This window comes from Pan troglodytes, chromosome 4, assembly GCF_028858775.2.
Source record: "Pan troglodytes isolate AG18354 chromosome 4, NHGRI_mPanTro3-v2.0_pri, whole genome shotgun sequence".
Classification (NCBI taxonomy): domain Eukaryota; kingdom Metazoa; phylum Chordata; class Mammalia; order Primates; family Hominidae; genus Pan; species Pan troglodytes.
In genome coordinates, this window is record NC_072402.2 from 178880656 (window position 1) to 178905227 (window position 24572).

At 43.4% G+C, this 24572-nt stretch overlaps 1 pseudogene; it reads left to right on the plus strand.

Annotated features, from left to right (window-relative positions):
* The window catches only part of LOC112207629 (tubulin beta-8 chain-like), a 56751-nt pseudogene extending 33934 nt beyond the window's left edge, over positions 1–22817 (plus strand).
* Positions 22818–24572: the final 1755 nt, after the last annotated feature.

Below are 24572 nucleotides of genomic sequence, written 5' to 3' on the forward strand. Positions count from 1 at the left end.
GTACATCAAACTTAAAAACTTATGTGTAGCAAAGGAAACAATCAACAGAGTGACAAGGCAACATATATAGAAAGGGAGAAAATATTTGCAAATCGTATAACTGGTACGGAGTTAATATCCAGAAACTTATTTTAAAAAGTCTTATAACTCAACAACAAACAATAACTTGACTAAAAAATCAGGTGGGGTGCAGTGGCTTATGCCTGTAATCGCAGCACTTGGAAGGCCAAGGAGGGAGGATTGTTTGAGGCCAGGAGTTTCACGTTAGCCTGAGCAACATTTTGAGGCCCATCTCTACCAAATTATGTTTTTTTAATTAGCTGAGTGTAGTGGTCCATGCCTTAAGTCCAAGTTACATGGGAGGCTGAGGTGGGAGGTTAACTTGAGCCCAGGAGTTCAAGACTAGCCTGGGCAACATAGGGAGATCCCAACTGTACAAAAAAGTTAAAAAATTAGCTGGGTGTGGCGGCACTTGCCTGGAGTCCTAGCTACTTGGGAGGCTGAGGTGGGAGGATTGCTTGAGCCCAGGAGTTTGAGCCTAAAACGAGTTATAGTCACACTTTTCTGTAATGTCACAGAAATGGGATCACACATTATGTGATCTTTTCAGAGTGGCTTCTTTCACTTAGCGATGTGCATGTCAGATTCATCAATGTCTTTTCATGGCTTCATAGATCACCCCTGTTTCTCGCTGAATAGCATTCTATTGCATGGATGTACCCAACTTGGTTATTCATTCACCTATTGAAGGTCATCCTGACCCCTTAAAGTATTTGGCCATTATGAAGAGATCAACTGTACATAACAGCATATTGGCTTTTGTTTGGACTTAAGTTTATAAAGTTGTTATCTAAATACCTAGTAGTTGGCCATGCGCAGTGGCTCACACCTGTAATCCTAGCACTTTTGGAAGCTGAGGTGGGTGGATTGCCTGAGCTCAGGAGTTTGAGACCAGCCTGGGCAACACGGTGAAACACCTTCTCTACTAAAATACAAAAAATTAGCCAGGCGTGGTGGTGTGTGCCTGTAGTCTCAGCTACTTGGGAGGCTGAGGCAGGAGAATGGCGTGAACCCAGGAGGTGGAGGTTGCAGTGAGCCAAGGTCGCACCACTGTACTTCAGCCTGGGTGACAGAGCGAGACTCCATCTCAAAAAAACAAAAAACAAAACAAAAACAAATAAACAACAACAACAACAACAACAACAACAAAAAAACCCCAAAACCTAGGAGTGCTTCTATGGTGAGAGCATGTTTAACTTTAATATAAACTGCTGTATTGTTTTCTGAAGTTGCTGTATCATTATGCATTCCACTATCATTGAATGAGAGTTCCTGTTGCAACTTATTTTAATTTTATTTATTTGTTTTTTTGAGAGAGAGTCTTGCTCTGTAGCCCAATCTGAGTGCAGTGGCATGAACATTGCTCACTGCTGCCTCTACCTCCCAGGCTCAAGCAATTCTCCCACCTCAGCTGGGATTACAGGCATGTGCCACCAGGGCTGGCTAATTTTTTTTTAATTTTTGTTAAAGATGAGGGTCTCACTATGTTGCCCAGGCTGGTCTTGAACTCCTGGTTTCAGTTGATCCTCCTGACTTTGCTTCCCAAACTGATGGGATTACAGGCATGAGCCACTGTGCCCCGCCTCCTGTTATAATTTTTATTGCATTAAAAAAAGATTTTAGTCAGTTTAGTAGATGCTCAGTGGTATACCATTGTTGCATTAATTTGCTTTTCCCTCTTGACAAGTGCCATGAGCGTTCTTTTGGATGCTTGTTTGCTGTCTTATATCATTTTTAGTGAGGTGTCAACCTTTTAGTTGTGTTGTTTTCTTGTTGAGCATTAGAATTTCTTTGTATATTTTGCATATAAGTCATTTTTAGGTTTGTTTTATAAATATTTTCTCTCAGTCTGTGGCTTTGTTTTTGATTCTTGTAACAGGATGTTTCACAGAGTAGACATTTCAAATTTTAATAAAGTCCACATTATCAATTTCTTTTTCTTTTATGGACTAGCTTTTGCTATTGTATCTAAAAATTTATCACCAACCCAAATCCATGTAGGTTTTCTTCTATAACTTTTACTATTTTATATTTGGAAATTTAAGTCTATAGATTACCTTGAGTGATTTTTTGGTTGACCCGTGAAGTTTGTGTCTTTGTTCATTCCCCCACTATGGTTTCTGTTGTGCTGTCACCACTTGTGGAACAGACTTTTCTTTCCCCATTGAATTGCGTTTGCCCCATGACAAAATCAGTTAACTATTTATTCGGGTCTTTTGGGTTCTCTATTGTGTTCCATTTATCTTTTTGCTTATTCTGTCACCAATATCACTCTTCATTACTTTAGCTTTGTGGTAAAGATAACAATACTAAGTTATTGTTTCTGAACGAGGACTATCTGCATTTATTTATATATTTTTTATTCCTCTCAACCATGATTCAGTTTCCTGAATGCATATTTGTTTGTCTTTTGTTAGATTTATACTCAATGAATTGAAATTTTAAAGAATATCATTTACAATAGCACACCCAAAATTTAATTCATTAAGTTCAAATTATTCCTATACATTATTGGTGATATAAAAAAAATCAGCTAGGGCTGGGCGCGGAGGTTCTCGCCTGTAATCCCAGTGCTTGGGTGGCTGAGGCGGGAGGATTGCTTGATCCTTGGAGGCGGAGGCTGCAGTGAGCCAAGGTCATGCCACTGCCTCTCCAGCCTGGGCTACAGAGCAAGCCTCCGTCTCTAAAATAAGAAAGAGAAAAAGAAAAAGAAAATCCATTGACCTTTGTCTACTGGCCATCTTCTTTACTTGTTAAAAATCTCCATGCGTTCTGATCAAGGCATGTGATGGTGGGCTCGATTTCAGTTGAAATTTCCAAAATCATGGCCCGGAGTAATCTGGAGGCTGAATTTCAGAGATTCCCGAGGGCTGCCGCGAGGGGGCGCCCAGCCCCTGCTAAACCCGAGCGCTGCGCGCTTGAGCCGTCTCTGATCCGCAAGGCGGCGTTGCGGGGCGTTTACCGTGAGGACAGAGCTTCCTCCCCTCAGGACGCGGCTGGGGGAGGCTGCGGCCTCGGGAGACATGGGGACACTTGGGGCCGCGTCCACAGTGAGACAAGGAGACGCTGCTGCAGGTTCGGGACACCTGGGGCCGCCCAGGCGAAGATGAGGAAAAAGCTTCCTGTTGCCGTTGAGTGTAGCGGCGGGAGCGCGGCCGTGTTTCCCTGTCCGCCGTTTGTAGCGGGACCTCACTTTATATTAATAAAAGCGTCCCCTCATGAGGGCTTGGGCTGGTCACCCCCAGCGCAGGCCAAGATGCAGGTTATGGATGTGAGTTTGTTTCTGGGGAGAGACCCTGGTACCAGGAGAGGAGACGCGGTCAGGAGGTTGGGGACGGGAAGGCGCCACAGCCTGAGGCCAAGAAAACAGGCGCCCCCGGATCAGTGCTCGTTTTTTTTTGTTTGTTTGTTTTGTGTGTGTGTGTGTGTGTGTTTTGAGACCGAGTTTCGCTCTTGTTGCCCAGGCTGGAGTGCAGTGGCGCCATCTCAGCTCACTGCAACCTCCACCTCCCAGGTTCAAGCGAGTCTACTGCCTCAGCCTCCCGAATAGCTGGAATTACAGGGACCCGCCACCACGCCCAGCTAAGTTTTTGTATTTTTAGTAGAGATGGGGTTTCACTATGTTGGCCAGGCTGGTGTCAAACTCCTGACCTCAAGTGATCCACCTGCCTTGGCTTCCCAAAGTGCTGGGATTGCAGGCAGGCCTGAGCCACCATGCCCGGCTGCTTTTTTTTTTCTAAATTAAAAAAATTTTTAGGCTGTCTTTGCTTTGATAAAATACATAGGAGTATTTTGTGTGAAGTTGCTGTAACTGCTGGGGAATCCAAGAGAAGGGATAAGTTAAACTTTGCTATTGCAATATTCCTAGAAGAAGGAAATTATTGTAAACTATAAACAACCCCATTAATACCTTGTCAGTAAAGCAGAGACATCAAACTTCATTATAGAGGCCAAACCAATCCAAATCCAGGTCAGTGGAAGCTGTATACCAAGCGCCCTGCTGTCATGTCAGTATTGCGGCTGTCATATCAGTATTACAGGTGTCATATGAGTCTTAGGGGTGTCATAGTACTCTTGTGGGTGTCATCAGTATTGCGGGTGTCATGTCTGTATCGTGTGCATCATATCACTGTTGCAGGTGTCCCATCAGTCTTATGGGCATCATATCAGCCTTATGGGTGTCATATCATTATTAAGGGTGTCATATGAGTCTTAGGAGTGTCATGAATCTTGCGGGCTTCACATCAGTTTTAAGGGTGCCATAGCAGTCTTGCAGGTATCATCTGCATTGTGAACGTCACAGCTGTGTTGTGGGTGGGTATTACGATATGCCATGATATGTTATACCAGTATGACACCTCTTCTGAAAACAGTCATACCTAGACATAGTGCTTTGTTTGTTTGTTTGTTTGTTTTGAGACGGAGTCTCGCTGTGTCGCCCAGGCTGGAGTGCAGTGGTGTGGTGGAGTGGTGTGATCTCTGCTCACTGCAAGCTCCACCTCCCGGGTTCACGCCATTCTCCTGCCTCAGCCTCCTGAGTAGCTGAGACTGTAGTCTCAGCCACCATGCCCGGCTAATTTTTTTTGCATTTTTAGTAGAGACGGGGTTTCACTGTGTGAGCCGGGATTGTCTTGATCTCCTGACCTCATGATCCGCCCGCCTCGGCCTCCCAAAGTGCTGGGATTACAGGCCGGGAGGCGGAGGTTGCAGTGAGCCGAGATTGCACCACTGCACTGCACCCTGGGTGACAGAGCGAGACTCTGTTTTGGGGGGAAAAAATAAACTCATACATGGAAAATTCCAAAACATTGCTGAAATAAATTCAAGAAAACTTTTGGCGGAAATTCACAAGCTGATCCTATCATTTATATGAAATTTCAAGGGATGCAGAATAGCCAACATAGTGTCAAAGAAACCAACTCAGAGGCTCACATTTCCAAATTTCAAATCTTACTAGAAAGCAACATTAACAAAAACAACATGATTTTGGCATCATCAATGGAATAGATCAATGGAACTGAATTCTGAGTCCAGATAAACCCATACTCCTATGAGCAATTGTTTTATTTTTTGAGGCAGGGCCTCACTCTGTCTCCCAGGCTGGAGTGCAGTGGCACAATCATGACTCACTACAACCTCTATTTCCTGGGCTCAAGTGATCCTCCCACCTCAAACCTCCCAAGTAGCTGGGACTAGAGGTGTGCACCACCACAGCTGGCTAATTTTTTTATATTTTTTTCAGGTAGGGTCTTTCTCTCCTGCCCAGGCTGGCCTCAAACTCCTGGCCTCAAGTGATACTCCTCTCTTTGTCTCCCAAAGCATTGGGATTACAGGTGTTAGCTACCATGTCCAGCCTGCTGATTTTTAAAAATGGAATTTCTTTTTCCTTTCTTTTTTTCTCTGGGCATGGTTTTGCTCTGTTGCCCAGATTGGAGTGCAATGGTGCGAACGCAGCTTATTGCAGCCTCAACCTCCTGGGCTCAAGCAATCCTCCCTCCTCCGTCTCCTGAGTAACTAGGACTACAGACGTGCACCACCACACCTAGCTAATTTTTAAGTTATTTGTAGAGAGAGGGTTTCCCTGTGTTGCCCAGACTGGCCTGAAACTCCTGGGTTCAAAAGATCCTCCCACCTCAGCCTCTCAAAGTGCTGGGATTACAGGTGTGAGCCACCACCCCTAGACTGGAATTTTTTTCATAATTACATTCTCACGTTGTTTGTTTCTAGTGTCTAGAAATATAGCAGATTACTGTGTATTGAGATTTTGTGTTGTAACTTTGCTTACTTTACTAGTTTTAATAATATTTTGGGGGTTCTTAATGATTTTCTGTATGTAAGATAGATCATGTGATCTGTGAGTAGACAGTTTTGCTGTCCCCTTTCACATATGAGTGCTCTTTACTTCTGTTTCTCTCCTATTTGTTGTGGATGGAACTTCCCATACAGTGTTGAATACAGTGATGAAAATGAGCATTGATGCCTTGGTGGTGATCTTAGGAGTAAAGCACTGGGCCCTGACAATGGAGATGGTGCTGGAGGCCGATTGTTGTGTTTAGAAAATTCCTATCTCAAGGTCAGGGGTCAGGGTCAGTGTTCAGGGTCAGGGGTCAGGGTCGGGTTAGGGTCAGGGGTCAGGGGTCAGGGTCGGGTTAGGGTCAGGGTCAGGGTCAGGGTTAGGGGTTAGGGTCAGGGTCAGGGTTAGGGTTAGGGTTAGGGTTTAGGGTTAGGGTTAGGGCTTTGAATAAACTTATATGGTAGCCAAGTTGTGGTTACAGTGGGCCTTGGGTGAGACCAAGTTCTATGCCTACTTCAAGTGTGAACCAGCACAGTCTCAGTGGTGATGGCCTCAGGGGTGCTTATGTTACCCCAACTCCAGCTCCACATGCCTCAGCACAGAAAGAGAGACTGCTGGTTTCAGAGAAAGAAAGGGAAGAGAACAAGAATCTCTACTTGATAAATCAAGAGAATTTTTCTTAATGTTAATCCAAGGCCACCAAAGCAGTACCTCTACGTGTTTGCTACTGTGTTTTTGGGCTTGGGACCTAAGTGTCTTTGAACACCTGGAAAATGTTCCCAAAACTAATGGGCACAAAGAAGCCCAGACTGTGAAGACTACAATAAAGACTGAACTCTTCAATGCCCAGATATGGATGAACATCTACAAGTATCAAGGCCATCCAGGAAAACATGACCTCACCAAACAAGCTAAATAAGGCACCAGGGGCAAATCCTGGAAAAATAGAGATATGTGACCTTTCATACAGGAAATCCAAAATAGCTGGTTGAGGTAATTCAAAGAAATTCAATATAATGCAGAGAAGGAATTCAAAATTCTATCAGATAAATTTAACAATGAGATTGAAATAAAAAGAATAAAGCAGAAATCCTGAAGTTAAAATGCAATTATCATACTGAAGAATGCATCAGAGTTACTTAGAAAAATTGATCAAGGAGAAGATAGATTTAGTGAACTTGAAGTCAGACTATTTGAAAAGACAAAGTCAGAGGAGAAAAAAAAGAATGAAAAATAAAGCATGCCTACAGAATCTAAAAAATAGCCTCAAAATAGGAATCTAAGAGTTATTGACCTTAAAGAGGTGGTAGAAAAAGAGATAAGAGCTAAACATTTATTGGCCCGGTGCAGTGGCTCACGCCTGTAATCCCAGCACTTTGGGAGGCTGAGGCGGGTGGATCACAAGGTCAGGAGATCAAGGCCATCCTGGCTAACACGGTGAAACCCCATTTCTACTAAAAATACAAAAAGAAATTAACTGGGCGTGGTGGGGGTGCCTGTAGTCCCAGCTCCTTGGGAGGCTGAGGCAGGAGAATGGCGTGAACCCAGGAGGCGGAGCTTCCAGTGAGCCGAGATCGCGCCATTGCACTCCAGCCTGGGCTACAGAGCGAGACTCTGTCAAAAAAAAAAAAAAAATTAAACATTTATTTAAAGAAATAATATTAAAAACAATTCCCCAACATTTGATATCAACATTCAAGTACAAGAAAGTTACAGAACATCAAGCAGATTTAACCCAAAGAAGACCACCTCAAGGCACTTAACTGAACACCCAAAGGTTAAGGATAAAGAAATGATTCTAAAAGCAGCAAGAGAAGAGACACAAATAACATTCAATGGAACTCCAATTCATCTGACAGCAGACTTTTCAGGGGAAAATTTACAGGCTGAGAGAGTGGCATGACATATTAAAAAAGCCGAAGGAAAAAAAAAAGACTTTTACTTTAGAATAATGTATCTGGCAAAAAGTCCTTTAAACTTGACAGAGAAATAAGAACTTTTCCGACAAACAAAAACTGAGGTATTTCATTAACACCAGACCTGTCCTACAAGAAATGCGAAAGGGAGTTCTGAGCCTGAAAGAAAAAAAGTGAGTGAGCAATAAGAAGTCATCTGAAGGTACAGAACTCAGTAGTAATAGCACATGGAAAAACACAGAATATTATAACATGGTAATTATGGTGTGCAAAAATCTCAAATAGAGTAAACAATAAACCAATAAAAAATAACTACAACATATTTCCAAGACATAGACAGTAAAATAGGGAAGGGAGAGAAACAACAAAAAGTTTAAAAGAATGGCAATGGAGTTAAAGTGTAGAGTTTTTATTAGTTGCTTTGCTTGTTTCTTTGTTTATGCAATCAATGTTAAATTGTCCACAGTCTAAAATGATGTGTTATAAGATATTATATTCAAGCCTCATGGTAATTTTAAATCAAAAAGCATACCACAGATGTACAAAAAGTAAAAAGCAATAAATTAGATAATATTAAAAGATAAATCACCTTCACTAAAAGGAAGACAGGAAGAAAGAAAAGAACAATGAGAGGATAAAAATCAATCAGAAAACAAGTAACAAAATGGCAGGAGTAAGTGCTTATCAATAATAACATTGAATGTACATGAACTAAATACTCCAATCAAAAGACAAATAGTGGATGAATGGATAGAGAAGCAAGACAATAATCTATGACCTACAAAAAAATACTTTACCTGTAAAGATACATTTAGACTGAAAATAAAACAATGGAAATAGTTATTCCATGCCGATAGAAACCAAAAAAGAGCAGAAATAGCTTTACTTATACCATACAAAAATAGATTTCAACAAAAGACTGTAGGAAGATATTAAGAAAGTCATTATATAATAATAAAGAGATCAATTCTTCCAGAGGATATAATAAGAAATATATATGCACCCAACACTAAAGCACCTAGATAAATGAAGCAAATATTATAAGAGCTAAAGAAAGAGACCTCAATACAATAATGGCTGGACACTTCAATACCCTACTTTAGTCATTGGATAGACCTTCCAGACAGAAAATCAACAAAGAAACATCAGACTTAATCTGCACTGTATAACAAATGAACCTAATAGATATTTACAGAAAATTTCATTCAACAGCTGCAGAATACACATTGTTCTTCTCTGCACATGGGTTATTTTCAAGGATAGACCATATATTAAGTAACAAGTCTAAAAACATTAAAAAAAATTGAAGTAATATCAAGCATTTTCTCTGACCACCATGGAACAAACTAGAAATCAATTAAAAAATGAATTTCAGAAACTATACAAACACTTGGACATTAAACAATATGCTCTTTAATGATCAGTAGGTCAATAAAAATGTTAAAAAGAAAATGGAAAATTTTCTTGAAACAAATAATAGAAACATAACATAGCAAAACCTGTGGAATATGGTAAAAGAGGTACTATTATAAAAGGAAAATTTATAACTGTAAGTGCCTATATAAAAATCAGAAAAGCTGCAAATAAATAACCTAACAATACATCTTAATTCACTAGAATAAAAAGGCCAAACAAAACTCAAAATTAGAAGAAAAGAAATAATAAAAATTACAGCAGAAATAAAATGAAGAAAACAGTGCAAAAGATCAATGAAACAAGAAGTTGGTTTTTTGAAAAGTAAAACAATTAATGAATATTTAGACAGCTAGCTAAAAAACAGAGATGATACAAATTAATAAAATCAAAGGTGAAAAAGGAGACATTACAAGTAACATTTCAGAAAATCAAAGGATCATTAGTGGCTACTATAAGTAATTGTATGCCAACAAATTAGAAAACCTAGAGGAAATTAATTCTTAGACACACATAACTTACCAAGAATGAACTAGGAAAAAATCCAAAACCTGAACAGACCAATAATGAGTAACAAAATTAAAGCCATAATAAAAAAATGCCTGTAGGACCAGACTGAAAAATAGAGAAGGAAAGAACATTTCCAAACTCATTCTTTGAGGCTAGTATTACACTGATATCAAAACAAGACAAAGACACATTTAAAAAGAAAACTATGAGCCCATATTTGAGAATATTGATGCAAAAATTTGCAAAAAACCTAGCAAACTCAATTAAACAATACATAAATAGGTAATTCATAATGACCAAGTGGAATTTATCCCAGAGATACAAGGATGGTTCGACATGCAAATCAGTCAATGTGATATATCATATAAATAGAATGAAGGGGCCAGGTGCAGTGGCTCACACCTGTAATCCCAGCACTTTTGGAAGCCGAGATAGGCGGATCTCCTGAGTTCAGGAGTTCAAAACCAGCCTGGCCAACATGGCAAAACCCCATGTCTACTAAAAATACAAAAATTAGCCGGGTGGAGTGGTGGGCACCTGTAATCCCAGTTACTTGGAAGGCTGAGGCAGGAGAATCGCTTGAACCTGGGAGGCAGAGGTTGCAGTGAGCTGAGATCATGCCATTGCACTCCAGCCTGGGTGACAGAGGAAGACGTCATCTCAAAAAAAAAAAAAAAGAATAAAGGATGAAATCCATATAATCATTTCCATTATGCTAAAAAGTATTTGATAAAATTTAATATTCTTTAATAATAAACCCTTTGAAAACTGGGTATGGAATGAACATATCTCAACATAATAAAAGTCATATATGGCAGACCCCCAGCTAGTATCATACTAAGTGGGGAAAAACTAAAAGCCTTTCCTGTAAAATCTGGAAGATGACAAGAATATCCACTTTTACCACTGTTATTCAACATAATTCTGAAATTCCTATCTGGAGCAATCAGACAAGAGAAAGCAATAAAAGGCATCCCAATTGGAAAAGAAGTCAAATTATTGTTTTTGCCAGTGATATAATCTTATATTTGGAAAAACGTAAAGACTCCTCTGATAGGGTTTTAATGTGTGTCCCCTCCCAAATTTAATTCTCAATGTTGGAGGTGGGCCAGGTGAAAGGTGATTTAACCATTGGGGTGGATTACTCATAAATGGCTTAGCACCATCCCACTTGGTACTATCTTCATGATAGTGAGTGAGTTCCCATAAGACCTGGTTATTTAAAAGTGTGTAACAACTCGCCCCTCTGTTTTTTTGCTCCTGCTTTTTGCCCTATGATGTGCAAGATTCTGCTTCAACTTTTGCCATGACTGTAAACTTCCAGAGGCCTTCCCAGAAGTGCATACCAGTGCTGTGTCTTCTCTACAGCCTGTAGAATCATGAGCCACTTAAACCTCCTTTCTAAAAAATAAATTACCCAGCCTCAGGTATTTATAGTGATGGGAAAAAAGCTTAATACAGAAAATTGGCACAAAGGAGTGGAAAATTGTTATAAGAATACCTGAAAATGTGGAATCAGCTTTGTAATTGGGTAAACAGGCAGAGGTTGGAAGAGTTTGTAGGATTCAGAAGAAGACAGAAAAATGAGGGAAAGTTGAGATTTTCTTAACTTTGAATGGCTTTGACGAAAATGCTGATAGTGATCTGGATGGTGAAGGCTGAGCTGAGGAGGTCTCAGATGAAAATTAGAAACTTATTAGGATCGAAGCAAAGGTCATTCATGTTGTCTTAGCAAAGTGGTTGGCTGAATTTCTGTCATGCCCTAGGGATATATAAAAGTTTGAATTTGAAAGTGATGATTTAGGGTTTCTGTTGAAAAAATGTCTAAGCACTAAAGCATTGAAGATGTGGCCTGGCTGCTTCTAACAACCTATGCTCACATGTTGCAGCAAAAAAAAGTAAGTTGTAATTTATTTTTACTTGCAAGGGAAGCATAGCGTAAAAGCTTAAAAACTTTGCAGCCCAGTCATGTGGCAGAAAAATAAAAAGCTTTTACAAGAGAGGAACTCGAGCAGGCTGTGGAGCAATCACTTGTTAGAGATATTTGTATAACTTAAAAAAAAAAAAGCAAGTGTTGATAGCCAAGACAATGGGGAAGAGGAATTGAAGGCATTTTAGAAATCTAATAGGCAGCCCCCCATCACAGACCCTGAGGCCTAAAAGAAGAGAATAGTTTCTGGGATCAGGCCCAGGAACTGCTGCCTTGGGTAGCCTTAGAACATGGCTCCCTGCATCCTGGCCACTGCTCCAGCTCCAGGTGTAGCACAAATTGGCCCAGTTACAACTCCAGTCACTGCTTCAGAGGGTGCAAGCTATAAGCCTTGGTAGCTTTCATATGTTGTTAGGCCTGTGAGTGTACAAAATGCAAGAGCTGAGACTTGGGAGCCTCCACCTTTACTTCAAATAATGTATAAAAAAGCTAGGGTGTGCAGGCAGAAGCATGCTGCAAGGGTGGAGCCCTCATGGAGAACCTCTACTAAAACAATGCAGCAAAGAAATGTAGGGTTACAATCCCCATGTGGGTTCCCCACTGGGGCATGGCCTAGTAGATCTGTGAGGAGAGGATCACTGTCCTCCAGATCCCAGAATGGTAGATCTAGCTACAGCTTGCACTTTGCACCTGGAAAAGCCAGAAGCACACAAAACCAGCCAGAGGCACACAATACCAGCCCATGAGAGCAGCTGTGGGGGCTGAACCATGCAAAGCCACAAGGTCTAAACGTCCCAAGGCATTAGTGTGCCCTGGAAATGGGACATAGAATCAAAAATAATTATTTTGGAGCCTTAAAATTCAATAACTCCCCTTCTGGGGTTCAGACTTGTATGGGTCCTGTGGCCTCTTTTTTTTTTTAGCTGATTTCTTCCTTTTAGAATAGGAGTATTTACCCAATGCCTATGCCCCATTTGTATCTTGGAAGCACTTAATTTGTTTTTTATTTTACAGGCTTATAGGAAGAATAAACTAGCTTTGTCTTAGATGAGACTTTTGACTTTTGAGTTAAGGCTGAAATGAGTGAAGACTTTGGGGATTATTGGGATGTCATGATTGTATTTTGAAATATGAGAAGGATATGAGACTTGGAATGGCCAGGGGCAAAATGATATAGTTTAGGTATGTGTTCCCACCAAAATCTTATATTAAAATGTAATCCTCAATGTTGGAAGTGGGCCTAGTCGGGAGGTGATTGAATCATGAGGGCAGGATTTCCATGAACAGTTTGGCATCATTTCCTTGGGTGCCATTCTCACAATAGTAAGTTTTCATGAGAGCTGGTTATCTACAAGTGTGTAGCACTTCCCCCCTGCCCTCAAACTTACCATGTGATGTGCAAGCACTGGATTTATTTTTCACCTTGATTGTCAGTTGTCAGAGGCTTGACCAGAAGCAGAAGCCAGTGCTATGCTTTCTGTACAGCCTGTAGAACCATGAGCCAATTAAACCTATTTCCTTTATAAATTAACCAGTCACCGATTGTTTTTACAGCAATGTGAGAATGGCATAATATTTCCATCAAAAAACTATTAGAAGTAATAACTTGAGTAAATTTGCAGAATACAAAATTAACATATACAAATCAGTAGGATTTCTATATGCCAACAGTCAACAAACTGAAAAAGAATTCAAAAAAGGAATCCTATTTGAAATAGCCACAAATAAAACAAAATGTGTGGGAATTTACCAAAGAAATAAAAGTTCTCAACAGTTAAAAATGTAAAACACTGATAAAAGAAATGAAAGAGAAGACAAAAAAATGGAAAGTTATTTCTATGTTCACAGATTGGAAGAATCAGTATTTTAAAAAATGTCCATATGATCCAAAGCAATCTATACATTTCATGCCATCTCTATCAAAATAACAATGACATTCCTCACAGAAATAGAAAAAAAATCTGAAATATATATGGAACCACAAAACACCATAATAGTCAAAGCTATTCTGAGTATATAAACCAAAACTGTAGGAATCCCATTACATGGTTTTAAATTGTACTATCAAGCTATAGTAATTAAAACAGCATGACACTAGAATAAAAAGACATAAAGACAAATGGAATGAAATAGAGAACTTAGAAACAAACTCATACAGCTAAACTAATTTTCAACAAAAGTGTCAATAACATACAACAAAAAACAAGACAGTTTCAGTAATAAATAGGGCTGGGAAAACTGGCAAGCCATAGGCAGAAGAATGAAACTAGAACCCTATTTCTTGCAAAATACAAAAATCAAATTAAAATGAATTAAGGACTTAAACCTAACACCTCAAACTATCAAAATTTTACAAGAAAACACTGGGGAAACTCTTTAGGGCATTGGTTTGGACAAAAATTTCTTAAATAATTCCCCATAAGCACAGACAACCAAAGCAAACATGGACAAATGGAATTACAGCAAGTCAGAAAGCTTTTTTAAAGTGAAGGAAACAATAAACAAAGTGAAGAGAAAACCCACAGAATGGAAGAAAATATTTGTAAATTACCCATCTGAAAAGCAATTAATAGTTACATGATATGGTTAGGCTTTGTGTCCCCACCCAAATCTCATATTGAATTGTAATCCCCAGGTGTTGAAGGAGAGACCTGGTAGAAGGTGATTGGATCATGGGGTTGGTTTACCCCAGGCTGTTCTTCTGATAATGAGTGAGTTCTCATGAGATCTGATGGTTTTATAAGGGGCTTTCCCCCCTTTGCTTCACATACATGCTCTCTCGCCTGCCATCATGGAAGAGGTGCCTGCTTCCCATCTGCCATGATTGTAAGTTTCCTGAGGCCTCCCCAGCCATGTGGAACTGTGACTCAGTTAAACCTATTTCCTTTATAAATTACCCAGTCTCGCCAGGCGCAGTGGTGCATGCCTGTAATCCCAGCACTTTGGGAGGCTGCGGCGGGTGGATCACGAGGTCAGGAGTTCAAGACCAGCCTGGCCAAGATGGTGAAACCCCGTCTCTACTAAAAATACAAAACTTAGCTGGGCATGGTGTCAGGTGCCTGTAATCCTGGCTACTCAAGAGGCTGAGGCAGAGAATTGCTTGAACCCAGGAGGTGGAGGTTGCAGTGAACCGAGATCATACCAGTGCACTCCAGCCTGGGCGACAGAGCAAGACTTCATCTGAATACATAGATAAATAACCCAGTCTCAGTTTTTTTATAGCAGTGCAGAAACAGACTAATACACTACAATATATTGAGTTCAAAACATTCTATAGAAAAAATATAATCAATTAAAGAGTGGACAAAAATTTAAATGGACATTTATGAAAAGAAGACATACAAATGGCAAATAGGCAAGTGAAAAGGTGCTCCACATTACTGATCATTATAGAAATGCAAATCAAACCCAAAATGAGATATCATTTCACCTCAGTTAAGGTGGCTTTTATCCAGAAGTCAGTCAAAAACAAATGTTGCTAATAGCCAAGATTTGGAAGAAACCTAAATGTCCATCAACAGATGACTGGATAGAGAAAATGTGGTACATATACACAATGGAGTGCTATTCAGCTATAAGAAAGAATGAGAGTCTGTCATTTGCAGTAACAGAAATGGAACTGAAAGTCTTTATGTTAAGTGAAATAAGTCAGGCACAGAAAGAAAAATGTCACATGTCCTCACTTATTTATGGGTGCTAAAATTTGAAATAATTGATGTCATAGAGAGTATAAGGGTGGTTACCAGAGGCTGGGAAGGGCAGTGGGGGAACAGGGGGTTAGTGGGGATGTGAAATGGGTACAAAAAATTGTTAGAAAGAATGAATAAGACAGTATTTGATAGCACAACAGGGTGATTATGGTAAAAAAATTTTAATTATATATTTTATAAAAACTAAAATAGTATAATTGGATTGTTTATAACACAAGCTATAAATGCTTGAGGGGACGGATACCCTGTTTTTTATTATGTATTACTTGTTACATGCCTGTATCAAAGTATGTCATGTACCCCCATAAATATATACACCAACTATGTACCCATAAAAATTAATTAAAAATTACAATTAAAACCAAAGGGAGGAGAGTCTAACGAGGCAGGTGTGACCCATGGCTTGAACTAGCTTTTCAGGGTAACTTTGGAATGTCCTTATCCAAGAAGGGGGGTCCATTTAGTCAATAGGGGCTTAGAAATTAATTTTTAGTTTGTAAGTGGAAAAAAGAGAATTTTTAATCCTGAGCCATAGCTCTCAGTCAGTCAGTCCCTGCAGGGAACCCTGTTCTTTACTCTGGAGATAAACACTATTTTTCTTTTCCACTGAATAACACCACATTTCAAAATGAGGGGAAACATCTTGAAACTAAGAGGTATGGCCTTATTAAATTTGATTTGGTTGCCATTGTAATTAATTTAATCACATGTGTTCTAGAGTTTGTCCTCAGTCTTCTCCTACTTTAGGCTCATGATCTGTTGAATTTGCTCAGCTCCCTGCTCAACAGCAGGAAATCAGAATTATTTAAAAGCCTCATTGTGGCTGGGAGCAGTAGCTCATGCCTGTAATCCCAGGAATTTGGGAGGCCAAGGTGGGCAGATCACTTGTTATCAGGGGTTTGAGACCAGCCTGGCCAACAGAGTGAAACCCCATTTCTACTAAAGATACAAAAATTAGCGGGGTGTGGTGATTCATGCCTGTAATCCCAGCTACTTGGGAGGCTGAGGCAGGAGAATCACTTGAACCTGGGAGGCGGAGGTTTCAGTAAGGCAAGATGGTGCACTGCACTCCAGCCTGGGCAGTAGAGCAAGACTCTGTCTCAAAATAATAATAATAAATAAAAATAAAAATCTCATTGTGTTTCAAACAAAATTTCTTTTGCATATCAACTGTGTCAACTTGCATATTAACTATAATCATTTTGTTTACTTTATATCCAATCTTGAGAAATCTTTGAGGACTAATTTCACTCTTTTCTGCCATTTTGGTAAACATACCAAATGCCACCATACAAAATGCACAAAATTCCTGAGAAATGCATTTTCTCCTTGAGGAGTAGACTTGCTGTGTTAGAGGAACTCATGGTTATCAAGCTTCTAGTTTAATAAACATGACTAGAATTCTCTATCTTAATATGAGTAGCTAGGTACTCACAAGGCATCTAGAAGGTTAATACCTATGGTCTGGAAATAGCCACATTTTTTTACTGGCCACAGATTACAATTGCAGAATATTTATGGCCATACAAGACATATTCCACCAAGCCTGAAAAATGTATAAATGTCCTAGGAGTGCAGCATTTTTTGTTAAAGATAATATTAACGAGCTAGCTTAGGTTAACGGGTTAATGGTCACTGTTAAAAGCAATAGCCCCGACTTTAGTGAGTACATCTGCACCTTCCAAGTTTAATTATAACTCTTTCTCTTTATAGTTAGAGTACAGACACTAACAAAAGACAATGCATTCCTGCTCTTGTTTTCTGAGGATGTCCAACTCTGTAATGGAGTCATTTCTAATAAACTTGCTTCTTTCACTGTGCTCTCTGACTCACCTCAAATTTTTTACTGCACAAGATCTAAGAATCCTACTTTGTGGTCTGTATCAGGAACCTCTTTTCCAGCAAAATCTTTCAGCAACACCATGAAGGGACACCAAGACAAGACCCCACTCCAAGGAAAACAATCCACATAGAATCATTCAGCTGGCAAGTGGGCTGTCTTTTAGAGTCGCGAAGCCATTCAGGTTGGCAAGAATGATTACCCACTATTACTTAAGTGAGAGGCCCTAGGGTATAATATTAGGGTGAGAGACTCAGCCCAAAGTTAGAGACCTGGGGGTGTCATACTCAGATTAGAGGCCAAGCCCACAGGGTTAGAGGCCCTGGGGAATATTGAGAAGAATGGATTTGGCTAAACAAGATGTTTGCCACTTTCTGTTTTTGGACTGTCCACCTTGTGCTTTGTCCCTCACCTGAGTGCTCTGCATATTGTTGCCTTTCTGCCCACCGCCTCCGTTTTGCAGTAGTCTGGAGGCTGCCCCAGGAAAGAAGCCCCAAACAGTTTAGCTTTTACTTTCCTTAGTGATCCTCTGACTTGTAGCCTTGATGTCTTAGAGCTATTGCTGCTACCACTTTTCTAGTTGGCAAAGCTAATAAACTAACATTAGAACAGCACCTACAGGTTTTTGACCCCACAACAAGGGAAGGTGGTCCTAGAAGCTAAAGGGCACCAGTGGATAATAGGAGAATATTTATGAAAGTGTGAGGCCTTATTGCTAGACCGACCCTCCAGACATAACCCTTAAAGCCTGGCAAACCATAAACCCAGCTACTTACCTGTCAGAGTCCACAGGTGCTCCCAGCCTTTCTGGCATACAGGTTGTATTAGTCTGTTCTCACGCTGCTAATAAAGACATATCTGAGGCTGGGTAATTTATAAAAAAAGAGGTTTAATTGACTCACAGTTGCACGTGGTTGGAGAGGCCTCACACTCATGGCAGAAGGCAGGTGAGGAACAAAGTCACATCTCTTACATGGCAGCAGGCAAAAGAGCTTGTGTAGGGAAACTCCCCTTTATAAAACCATCAGCTGTAATCCCAGCACTTTGGGAGTCCAAGGCAGTGGATGACCTGAGGTGAGGAGATCGAGGCCAGCCTGGCCAACATGGTGAAACTCCGTCTATACTAAAAGTACAAAAATTAGACAGGCATGGTGGTGGGCACCTGTAATCCCAGCTACTCGGGAGGCTGAGACAGGAGAATCGCTTGAACCCGGGAATCAGAGGTTGCTGTGAGCCAAGATCATGATAATGCACTCCAGCCTGAGCAACAGAGCAAGACTCTGTCTCAAAAATAAATAAATAAATAAACCACCAGATCTCATGAGGCTTATTCACTGTCACGAGAACAGCATGGGAAAGACCCATTCCCTGATTCAATTACCTCCCACTGGGCCCCTCCCACGATATGTAGGAATTATGGGAGCTATAATTCAAGATAAGATTTGACTGGGGACACAGCCAAAGCATGTCACAGGTTATGAAACAAATTTATTCTAGCAGGCCAGACGTAGGAGAGATGAGCCCCTTGACCATCCCAAGGAAGAGTGGTTAACAGATGCAAGTTTTTTTATGCATCAGGAAAACAGGAGGGCTAGATATGCTATTAGTAGTCAGCACAAGAGAATCAAGGCACAAGCCTTGCTGGCCTCGACCTCAGCTCAAAAAGCTGAGTTAATTGAACTTACTAGGCCCCTGCAGTTGGAAAGGATTTAAAAGTTAACATTTACACTGATTCCAAGTCTGATTTTTTAGTGCTTCATGCTTATGCTGCAATTTGGAATGGGTGGGGACTCCTGACCCCAAAGGGCTTTTCCATACAACATCATTCAGATTTTGAGCTTGTTAGAATGCTGCTTTGCTGCCAAAAAGTGACTATAATTAATTGCAGAGGAGATCAAAAGAGAGACTGACCATGTAAAAGGAAATGCCCTTGTAGATGCCACAGCCAAGGCCCCTGCACTGAAAGGGCCAATGAAGCTTGTGGGCGTGCTGGTCAGCATACATAGAACTGGGCTGGAATACCCTGAAGAAGAACAAAAATGGTCCAGGGATTGCATTTCAGTCCAGGGCCCCTCGGGCTGAATGATGGTAATAAATTACTAATGCCAAGTACCAATCACAGGAGTATAACTCAGCACTTTCATGATTCTTTTCACCCTAGAAGGGATTCTTTGTTTCTGTTAATGTCTCATTTGTTTATAGGGGTAAATCTTTTCAAGACACTAAAACAGGTGACTTAGCCCTGTGAGCTCTGTGCCTGACATGACCCAAACGGCCAGCAATTTTCTCCTTCTCCAGTTAAACCTGTCCAAAATTGAGGAACCTATCTACATGAGAACTGGCAACTCTAATTTACCCTGAAGCCTTTCTGCAGGAGATTCAAATATTTGCTAATGCTTACTGATACCTTCACTGGTTAGATCGAGGCATTCCCCACCCCATCTGAAAAATGTTTACCAGAAGAAATAACTCCTCAGTTTGGGTAATCCAAAAGCCTGCAAAGTGACAATGGCCCATCTTTCACAGCAGGCGTAACCCAACACCTATCCTCAGCTTTAGGAATCCAATATTACCTTCACTCTGCTGGAGACCGCAGTCCTCTGGAAAGGTGAAAGGGCTAATCCTAAAGAAGACTAGCTAAATCAGAGGCCTGACTATCTCTAACACCCATAGCTTACTGCGGGTTTGAACTGCTCCAAAGTAAAACGTATAATTAAGTCCTGTTGAGTTAACATGTGGAAGGCCTTTCCTAACCACAGATCTCCTAATAGATGAAAAGACTCATCAGTTACAAAAATATGTCATCAATCTGGGACAGGTGCAAAGGCATTCTGTGAATATGGAAACAAGAGTCTTCCCCTCCCACATGGGAGGAAAAATCAGTTTCAGCTCAGCTAGGAATTTAGTCTTACTAAAGACGTGGGAGGAAGTTCTCCAGCTGAGCAGCTTTCCCCAACGTGGAAGGGACCATAGCAAGGATACCTGAGTTCTCCAACAGACGTTCAACGCCAAGGGATTCACAGGTGGGTGCACCTGTGTGGAAGTAAAGCTGTTGCTTATTCTGGGAGCCCAATCGGAGGCTGAGGGAGGTGGACGCGGGGCTATTTAAGCGTTAGCGGAGGGCGGGCTGGGTCGCTGCGCCTCTGCTCCTCCTTCTCGCGCTTCTGTTGCCGCCCTAATCCTGCCTTAGCCATGAGGGAGATTGTGCTCACGCAGATCGGGCAGTACGGGAACCAGATCGGGGCCAAGGTTGGCAGCCGGGGCTCTGAGGGCCCAGCCCGGGCCTGCCGGGTGGCCGGGGAAGATGTTGGTAGTGGCGGGAGCGGTGCCCCTGCATTGCGGCCCCTGGGCTCCCTGTCGGGGACGGTGGAACTGGGCGGCTGGTGAGGCGGCTGGGGTGGACCCCAGGGACAGGGCGGCCTAGGGATGGGGGTGTGGATGAGGGTGGGGGTGGGAGAGGGGCTGGGGCGCCTCCGTGACTCAGCCCCGGCCTGTCTGGCCCCTCCTGTCTGTTGCAGTTCTGGGAGGTGATCTCTGATGAACATGCCATCGACTCCGCTGGCACCTACCATGGGGACAGCCACCTGCAGCTGGAGCGCATCAACGTGTACTACAACGAGGCCAGCGGTGAGACCCTCGTCCTTCCCCCACCGCCCTCCTGGGAACGTAGCTCTCCCCTCGCTCATGCCCTCCCTCCCCACGCAGGTAGCAGGTACGTGCCCCGCGCTGTGCTCGTGGATCTGGAGCCGGGCACCATGGACTCTGTGCGCTCGGGGCCCTTCGGGCAGGTCTTCAGGCCAGACAACTTCATTTCCGGTGAGCTGCGGGCGAGGACTGGGGTGCGGCTCCTTAGCCAGGGCAGCTCAAAATCTAGGAACACCCCAAGGTCATCCTGTGGGAACTGTGGCGCCAGGGCCCCTGAACACCCTCCTATCCGCCGAGTCGAGTCGCTCAATCTGCCTGTCCTAAACGGGCTTCGGGAGGAAGGCCCGGGTGTCTCCTCAAGGTGAGGAGCTACTGATGTCCTTGCCGGGAGCTGAGCTGGGGTCGTGGCTACTGCCTTTCCTGAGAATGGGCAGGAGCCACCTGCAGCGAGGTCTGTGAGCCCGTCTCAGGTTTGACTCCTGTCTTAATTTCTAACAGGGGAAGCTGCTGTCCTGTAACTCTGGGGGAGCGGGTTTCATTTGCTCCACCTGCAGGGCGAATGGTGCTTTCACCTCACATGTGACACTTGGCCCTTTCTGCATTATGGTGGTGACCACTGATGACCGTATACCTGGCCGTCGAGTGACTGGCTGTACCGTCTTACAGGTCAGTGTGGGGCCGGAAACAACTGGGCCAAGGGACACTACACCGAAGGCGCGGAGCTGATGGAGTCAGTGATGGACGTTGTCAGGAGGCTGAGAGCTGTGACTGCCTGCAGGGTTTCCAGCTGACCCACTCCCTGGGTGGGGGGACTGGGTCTGGGATGGGTACCCTTCTCATCAGTAAGATCCGGGAGGAGTACCCAGACAGGATCATAAACACATTGAGCATCCTGCCCTCGCCCAAGGTGTCAGACACCGTGGTGGAGCCCTACAACGCCACCCTCTCAGTCCACCAGCTCATGGAAAACACGGATGAGACCTTCTGTATAGATAACGAAGCGCTATATGACATATGTTCCAAGGCCCTAAAACTGCCCACACCCACCTATGGTGACCTGAACCACCTGGTGTCTGCTACCATGAGTGGGGTCACCATGTGCCTGCGCTTCCCGGGCCAGCTGAATGCTGACCTGCGGAAGCTGGCCATGAACATGGTTCCGTTTCCCCGGCTGCATTTCTTCATGCCCGGCTTTGCCCCACTGACCAGCCGGGGCAGCCAGCAGTACTGGGCCTTGACTGTGGCTGAGCTCACCCAGCAGATGTTTGATGCTAAGAACATGATGGCTGCCTGTGACCCCCATCACGGCCACTACCTAACGGCGGCTGCCATTTTCAGGGGTCGCATGCCCATGAGGGAGGTGGATGAACAGATGTTCAACATTCAAGATAAGAACAGCAGCTACTTTGCTGACTGGCTCCCCAACAACGTAAAAACAGCCATCTGTGACATCCCACCCCGGGGGCTAAAAATGTCAGCCACCTTCATTGGGAATAATACGGCCATCCAGGAACTCTTCACATGTGTCTCAGAGCAGTTTACAGCAATGTTCAGGCGCAAGGCCTTCCTCCACTGGTACACGGGCGAGGGCATGGATGAGATGGAATTCACCGAGGCCGAGAGCAACATGAACGACCTGGTGCCTGAATATCAGCAATATCAGGATGCCACGGCGGAGGAGGAGGAGGATGAGGAGTGTGCTGAGGAGGAGGTGGCCTAGAACTCTCCTTTTCTAGGTAAAGGGGGGAAGCAGTGTGGATTCTTTCCTGTGTTCTGACAGCCATGTGTCACTATGCGCTTGTTCATTTGTGTCTTCACATCTCCTGCTGCATTTATAAGCATTTGTATAGTATGCGGTTTTGCCTAATAAAGTGTTCTCACAGCATCTGGTTTCACCTCCGTCTTCCATGGGCCCTCTGGCTACTGCTGCCAGATGCACACAGTTGTCCTGCAAGGCGGAAGCTGTCTGGGCTTATCACATGCCCAGGAACAAGCATTCTAGTGGCTCCAGGAGGGCTCAGCATGGGCTGTGGACATGGCAGGCAGGCTTCACGCAAACTTGGGGATGCCCTGGGCCTTGGGCAGGGACGTGGTGGAAAACCTGTTCCTGAAGAAAAGCCTTGGCTTATCCCATGTACCAAACTTCTAGGGGACCAGCTGGCCATGTTTTGGAACTTTGTCCACCAGGGTCGCTGACCCCTTTTAATGTCCCCAAAGTCCCATCTTGGAGTAGGAATGTGGTCAGACAGCTGGCTCTGAACCAGCAATGAAGGGTGTGCAAGTTGGACCCCAGCCACTCCATCACCACGATGGCCTGGGTGTGATTGTGTGGCCTCATTCTCTTAATGAGGTGGGCATGGGATATCTGGCAGGGACTAGGCAGGAATCAAGCCCAGTGTTTGCTAACATGCACTGAACCCTATGTAGAAGGGGATTAGGTCCTGGGGGCTGCAGATGTGGTTGCTGGGCCTGTGACATGCACTGAACCCTATGTAGAACCCTATGCAGCCCCTTGAAACTTCCCAGGATGGCTGGTTTTGGGGGTTTATCACCTTATTTTTCTCCCTCTGGTTTTAGCCACTGTAGGCCAGTTTGTTCACAGATTTTTACCAACTTTGGCTCATTTCATTACCTTATCAGACGTGGGAATTCTGAGGTCCCTAAGCCAGAGGCTTTCAGGGATGTGGCTCCCTCTGCCGCCCTGGCAGGGAGGGCGCAGGGGTCCCAGGTGGAGCCTCTGACCTAGAGCCTTTGGCTCTAGAGCCTGGAGCCTTACCGCAAGGCTGCCTGTGGGTTTGGTGTCGGGAAACAACCCAGCCTGGAGCCCAGGCTGCTGGTTATCTGGAGACAGCCTCCCCGTAAGATTTCTCTGAGACAAGAAACAATTATGCAAATTATCCTAATTCTGTTTTAAAGAATACAGAGATTGATTGCAGAGACAAACCATTTAGGCAGGCAATGTAGAAGGTGTTTCCACGGCTAATCTGCCTTCAAAGGAGAGGGATTTTGTTTGTAAACTTCAGACCCAGAAAATTGATTGTTCTGTCAACTTTAGATAATTATCTGTCCTCCCTGAGGCCCTAAGCTTAGCAGAAATGTTCTTTCTCTGAATCAGTACTCAGCTTTGGATCTCTGTTGGGTTCCCTGTGGAGTGCTAAATCAGAGATTCCCCCAAAGCAGTGGATCAGGAGCCTTCCTCCAGCCACAGTGCCCATCCTGCCTGCAGAAGAATGGACAGAGGGATGGGAGGGCTGCAGAGCTGGCACTGTGTCCCTGGAGGGGCTGGTGGGGACTCACTGTTCGGGGGACAGGGGAGGCAGAGTCCACACTCAACTGCTGCGTGGAGATGGGCATGAAGGGCAGGCAGGTCTGGCCTTGGCCTTGCGGTTTGTTTCCATTAAAGACCTTCAAGACCAGAAGGGACCAATAGGGCCGGACTATGCAGGGAGAGAAGAGGTTCTAGGGAACTGAGTTCCGAAGTCTTCGTCTTCTCACTGTGCAATGGGGTTCACCTATAAAGCAGGCTGCTTGTCCTCGGGAGAGCTCATTGTGGAGAAACATCACTGGACAGAGCCCCTCCTTATCTGCATCAGACTCCTCTGGTCTCCCCGGTTGCCTTTTTCTCTGCCCCTAAGGGCACCTGTCCCTGGAGAGGCTCTCAGGACAGTATCCTGGACACCCCCTGCCTGGACACCCCTTGCCTGGCACCCCTCCTCTCCACAATGTCATCAGAGAGCTCCACCTGCCCTTCTAG